Here is a 7,003-nt window from a genome sequence, read left to right on the forward strand (position 1 = left end):
AAATTCTAAATCACTATCTGTGAAATAAACTTGCCTCTCCAATAATGGAATTTTTCGTTTGACAGTATGTAAAATCTAATTGCAATGTACAGGACATACAGGGAACATACTGAATGACACCATGAAGATACAATCAAATCAAGTATTTAAGAAACTCCTTAGGAACAAACAATGACCAAAGTTCATCAGAAAGAGAGTGATATGTATAGATGGAGACTTATGAGATCTATCAACTAATCGCATTTATGGAGCTTACTTTAACCCTATTTCAAAAACTAAAAAGTAAAAATTTAATTTGAAAAATGTTAACAGTGACCCAAAATACTTGATGACATGAAGGACCAATTTTTATGTCATAATGTTTATGAAGAGAATTCTGTTTTACAAAAATATATGCTAAAATGTGTTTTCTATAGATTTGTAAGTCTTAAAATTTGTAAGTCTATAAATCTCTGTACTCTTTATAAAGGAAAACTGTATTTCCTGTTCTTTGACAAAGTAGATGCACTGATGTTACTTTCATTGTTGAAGAGACGTAGACTGGAGGAGTAATATGATGCAACAATCACAATGTTCTATAAAGTTGAAAAGTGAAAGTTGCTAAGGTATTTAGAGGATAGAATGAAAAGGTCTGAGTTGCATCCAATAGGAATTTTAAAAAGAGAAAGTTAAAGACTATGACTAATGGAGAAGTTACCAATACTATGAAAAAAGTAGGCTTCATGTTAATGAAGCCCAATAAATTCAGAACAAAAACTTCCTGTCTAGATACATTGCAAGAAAATTCTAGAAGTCTAATAGAAAAGTAAGAGACCAAAGAGAAAAAGGAGATTACCTCCACGAATGAAATAGACTGACAGCAGACTACTTATTAGCAACAGGAAATGCTAGAATACAAGAGAATACCACTTTTACAATGCTTAGGAAGAACAAAGGTCATTGATGTTTTTTACGAGTTTTTATTTTAGAGCAGTAATAGGTTCACAGCAAAATTGAGAGGAATTACATGAATTCCCCATATGCACTCTGCCAGCCTACATGTATAGTCTCCCCATTATCAACATCACTCACCGGAATTTTTTTTTTAAACCAATGAACCTACATTAATATATATCCTCACTCAAAGTCCATAGTTTACCTCAGGGTTCACTGTTGGGGTTCTACATTCCATGGGTTTTGGACAAATATATAACCACATGTATCCGCTGTAGTATCAGAGTATATTCACTGCCTTCAAAAACCTCTACTCTGCGCATTCATCCCCGTCCAACCTCTGGTAACCACTCATCTTTTTGTGGTTTCCCTATTTTTTCCTTTCCCACATCATCATGTAGTTGGAATTGTGAAATATGTGGCCTTTTCAGATTTACCTCCTTCACTTATTAATATGAATTTAGGATACTTCAATAGATTTTTAGCTGTAAAAAACATTGCAAAGACAAATAGAAAAACCTTCATTGGAGCAAAGTGTTCTCAATGGAGTCTAGAAATTCCAAGTTCGGCTAATTTGCAAGAAAATAAGCCACTGAGGAAAAGTCAGCCAAGCAAGAATTGACATATGTTATCGTCAGCTACTGGAAATTTAAGTTTTTGGGATACTGAATATGAAAAATATTTACGAAATTTTTTCTTCATGTTTTTATTTTTGAGAGACCGAGTGTGAGCAAGGAAGGGGCAAAGAAAAGAGGGAGACAGAATCTGAAGCAAGCTCTGTGCTGACAGCAGAGAGCCCAATGCAGGGCTCAAACTCACAAATCGAAATGATCTCACGGTGTGAACTGAAGTCAGATGCTCAACCAACCAAGCCACCCAGGTGCCCTGCTTTATCAAACTTGACAGAGTAAGAAAAAACTAAGCAGACATTAAAAATGTCTAAGCAGACTTGCAAAGTAACATCTTTTAGAAATCATAAATTGAACTTTTCAAAGGAAAAAAAATGTGGAGCAAATATCACATTATAGATGAAGGGAGAATGGTTGAACTACAGATCTAGTGATTTGAGAGTGGGTAAAAGAATCAAGTAACAAGGTCTGGTATAAATAGGAACTGTGGAAGAAATAAAGAGAACAAGGACAAGAGGACAATTGGCCATTTCATCTGCAACAGTGAAAGAAGGAAGTCATTTTTCTAAGTATATTTTTCAGAGAGAAAGAGCACACACACATATATGGGAGGAACAGAGAGAGGAAGCAAGAGAATCTCAAGCAGGTTCCACACTGTCAGCTCAGGGCTGACATGGGGCTAGATCTCACCACTTTGAGATCAAGACCTGAGCCAAAATCAAGAGTTGGATGCTTAACCAACAGAGCCACCCAGGAACCCCAATAAAGCCATTTTCAAAATGGACAAAAGAATAATCAATCTAGAATTGTGTGTCCTACAAACTTGTCTTTCAAGAAGGAGAACAAATAACTCCAATTTCATATAAACGAAAACTTAAGGAGATCTGTACCAACATACTGGAATATAGCAACTGTACTTTGGGAAATGAGTAGTTTAGGAGAAATAATCTCAGCCTATTAAAAGAGAAGTTTATCAGATTGTATAGAGAGACATACAAAACTTGACTGTACCATTCACAAGAGACCCCAATAAAATTTAAGATACAAAGGAGAAAAAAATATGAAAAAGGACATTAGGAAACTTTGGGGATCAATGAATAGGCTTATTGTCTTGATTGCAGGGATGGTTTCATAGTATAGATGTATGTCAAACCAACCAAATTACACACTTTTAATATGTGTGGTTTATTGAATGTCAGTTATACTTCAGGAAAGATGTTGAAGAGAAAATACAATAGGAAATGATACATCAAGCAATTATTAACAGCAATGAAGAAAATAGCTCTTGGCAAAATTACATGAGACAAAAATGACTTTAAGGCAAAAATTATGAGTGGTAAAACCAACTATAATAAATGTTTGATTCCTGTTAAACATTGTATGTCTAACTTATAAATGTATATTGATTTAAAAATATAATGCTGTATGCACAAATAATCTCAGTATCTTTTATACCTCAAAATATCAAGATATATTGACAAATCCCCCATTATAGTGGAATCTTTCAATATATCACTCTAAATTCACATCTTAAGTAGACACAAAATTGATGAGGATTAATAAGGTTGATTTCATGAATATATGTAGACCTCTACAGAAAAACAAAAACATACTTTCCAAACACACCCAACACCCTTTACTAAAACTGACTTTAGCGCTCAAGAGAAACCTTTTTACTGATCTTTAACCTACAGAACATATTCTCTAATCACAATTAAGTTAGAAATTCATACCAAAATAAAGACAGACCACTTTAAGTTTTATCAACACAATTCTAAATAGCTAATGAATCCACAAGTCATAATGGAAAGCATACATAAAACAGGAGTTAAAATTATACAAAGTTTTTCAAGCGTACAATATAGTGTTTCAACACTTCCATTAAACACCCAGAGCGCATCACAGGTGCCCTCCCCTTCTTCGCTATCACCTATTTACCTCATCCCTCACCCACCTCCCCTCTGGTCATCATCAGTTTGTTCTCTATAGTTAGGACTCTATCTTGGTTTGCCCCTTTCCCCCCCGCTTTGCTCATTTGTTTTGTTTCTTAAATACCACGCCTGAGTGAAATCATGGCATTTGTCTTTCTAGGACTTACTTTACTTTGCATAATACTATCTAGCTCCATCATTGCAAATAGCAAGATTTCATTTCTTCTTATGGCTGAGTAATATTCCAGTGTGTGTGTGTGTACACCACATATTCCTTATCCACACCTCAGCTGATGGACACTTTGGCTGTTTCCATGATTTGGCTAGTGCAGGTAATGCTGCTATAAGCAGTGTTAACTGAAATTTGAATAAAAACCTTAAGAAATTAAAGAATACTGGAATAAAATTTTAAAAAATAAACCTATACAAAGTTTTTGGAATACAGGGAGAACCATGTTGTAGGAAATGTGTATCCCTAAATGGTCATATAACTTCAGTTTAAATTTCAGAAAAAATCCTAAGACAATAAAGAAAAAGCAGAACCCTGTGAACTACACCCCAAAATTTAGTATTGAGAAAGCTAATTACTTCTTTGAAACAATAAAATAGATAATTCTCCAAAAAGAGTAGTTAAGGAAACTGTAAAGCATGAAAACTTAAAGTAGTAAGACTACAGATGGTAGAAATTTTAGAAGTCACTAAGAGTGAAAGAAATCCTTTGGCAATAAATCTGAGAAAAGAATATCTAAGATTTGCTGCAGTTATCTTCCCAAATCAAACTGAAAAAATAGAACAGTGTTTTCTTAAAAAAAAAAAAGTGCTTTCTATCAGTAGTTAAAAACAACCAAAAGTACCAAAATAAAAACTGGATGATTTTACAGGTGAGTATAAACAAATATATGTTAAAAACTTATGCAAATTTCAAAGAATAGAAAAATGAGACTTTCCCCATTTTATGAGAATATAATCTTTACAATGTTTGAGAGAGAGAGAACACACGTGTGCGAGTGCACACAGCGGGTGAAGAGCATAAAGAGGGGAAGACACAGAATCTGAAGCAGGCTCCAGGCTGAGCTGTCAGGACAGAGCCTGATGTGGGACTTGAACTTGACAACCATGAGATCATAACCTGAGCCCAAGTTAGATGCTTCATCAACTGAGCCGCCCAAGCACCCTAAGAATACCAAATGTTAACAAAGATGCAAAGTAACTGGAATTTATATGCTCCTCGAAGGAATATAATTGATATAGTCCTATGACCCAGCAATTCCCTCCTGAGTACATATTCGTGAAAGACGTTCTCACATATACACAAGAATACAGAGAGGATAGATTTATAACAGCATTGTTTACAATTTAAAAAAATCGAAACCTGTGCATCAGAAAAACTGATAAATTCATCCAAGATACTATCCAGATTAAAATGAAGGGAGCCAAACAAAACATTATAAATATTTTACCTATGTTCAAAGAAAACAAATGCATTATAGAAGTACAGAATTTTCTGAAGGCAAATAGTATAAAAATAACATACATGTAAATACTTAAGTAGATAGGGTATACAGACATCTAGATATGGACATATTTCACTTTTTTAATTTTTAATTTACATCCATGTTAGTTAGCATATAGTGCAACAATGATTTCAGGAGTAGATTCCTTAATGCCTCTTACCCATTTAGCCCATCCCCTCTCCCCCAGCCCCTCCAGAAACCCTCTGTGTGTTCTCCATATTTAAGAGTCTCTTATGTTTTGTCCCCCTCCCTGTTTTTTGTATTTTTGTTTCCCTTATGTTTATCTGTTTTGTCTCTTCTAGTCCTCATGAATGAAGTCATACATATTTCACATTCTATTTGTATTTTATTTAAGTATATCTATGTATGCACATATAAACATATTAGTACAAGTACTGAGAAATAGGAGGAAAATATGAACAAATTCAGGGCAATGCCACACAGGGAGAAGAGGAGAGATGCAGTAAGAAGTGGACACAAGAAGACTTCAGCTCTATTGGCAATGTTATTTTTACATCAGCATCGGTAAATGTTCTGATGAATCTTTATGTTGGTGTGCCTTGATATTTTGCAAATTTTTAGATAAAATTGAAACATGACAAATACTTGCCAAATTCTAAACCAAAGGCCCATATCGGGAAAAAGAACATCTTTTGGCAAACCCATTCGTAGTATAAAGTGAGTCATTTTCAGTGCAAGTCAGACATTATTTAGAAACCCTGAATACATACGTACTGAATAGTTTATCTCCAAAATACACAGAGCAAAAACTGGGGGAACTTGCTAAGAGAAATTGATAACTCTTCTGATCATCAAGTTTTATACCCCTCTTTCAATGGATAGATCAGAAGACAAAAGAATTTTTTTTTTTTAATTTTTTTCCCAACGTTTATTCATTTTTGGGACAGGGAGAGACAGAGCATGAACGGGGGAGGGGCAGAGAGAGAGGGAGACAGAGAATCGGAAACAGGCTCCAGGCTCTGAGCCATCAGCCCAGAGCCTGACGCGGGGCTCGAACTCACGGACCGCGAGATTGCGACCTGGCTGAAGTTGACGCTCAACCGACTGCGCCACACAGGCGCCCCGACAAAAGAATTTTTAAATAGAATTTTTGAATAGAATTAACAAGCCTGTTCTAGTTATGTGAACTGTATACAATGTAGTATATATACATTGGCAAAAGTTACATGGAAAACGTAACCAAAAATTCATGTACATTAGGGTAAGAGTCATTTCTAAAGTAACCATAAATAACTCTTAACATCTACATAGAGGAAAGGATAAAACTTTACTGAAGGATTAAAAAAATCACATATATATAAAATGTTGAGAAGACACTAGAAGGATGGAAATTTTCTTAAAATTTTCACACTCAATAATCTAGTATCAATATATCAGCTGTAATTTTCATGAACCTTGATAGGTTCATTCTAAAATTCACTGAGGAAACCAAGGTCCCAAATACCAAGGCCTATATTGATGCACAAGAATGAGAAGAGTTGACTTGCAACACCAGGGTTAACCACTGGTTCAGGAATAGACAAGGGGACCAATGGAACTGAACAGAGAACTGCCAAAGGCTCACAGCAATATAGATAGAATTTGCTATATGAAAGCACTGACATAAGCCAGTGGGCTAAGGGTGGCATATCCTACAATGCTGAGACAACATACATACAGGTTAAGGATGATGCAGTTTAGTAATTTACCATACTTAAAATCTGGAGCGAGTCAAGGCATAAAACTTTAAAAGTTCTCTTTCCACATGTGTACATAAATATGGAATATTTTTACTGTCTGTCAGTAAAATGAAGGATTTAAGAAACAAAAAGCATCAAGAGGGAAAAATATAAAAATAGTTTAATATTTTTAAAATCTTATTTGTAAGTCCCATGTACAAGGTTAAAAAATAAGCCACCGATTGGGGCAAGATATCAGCAATGCATAAAACACACACACACACACACACACACACACACACACACACACACACACA

The sequence above is a fragment of the Herpailurus yagouaroundi genome, unplaced genomic scaffold (genome assembly GCF_014898765.1).
Source record: "Herpailurus yagouaroundi ecotype Mexico unplaced genomic scaffold, PumYag 159, whole genome shotgun sequence".
Classification (NCBI taxonomy): Eukaryota; Metazoa; Chordata; class Mammalia; order Carnivora; family Felidae; genus Herpailurus; species Herpailurus yagouaroundi.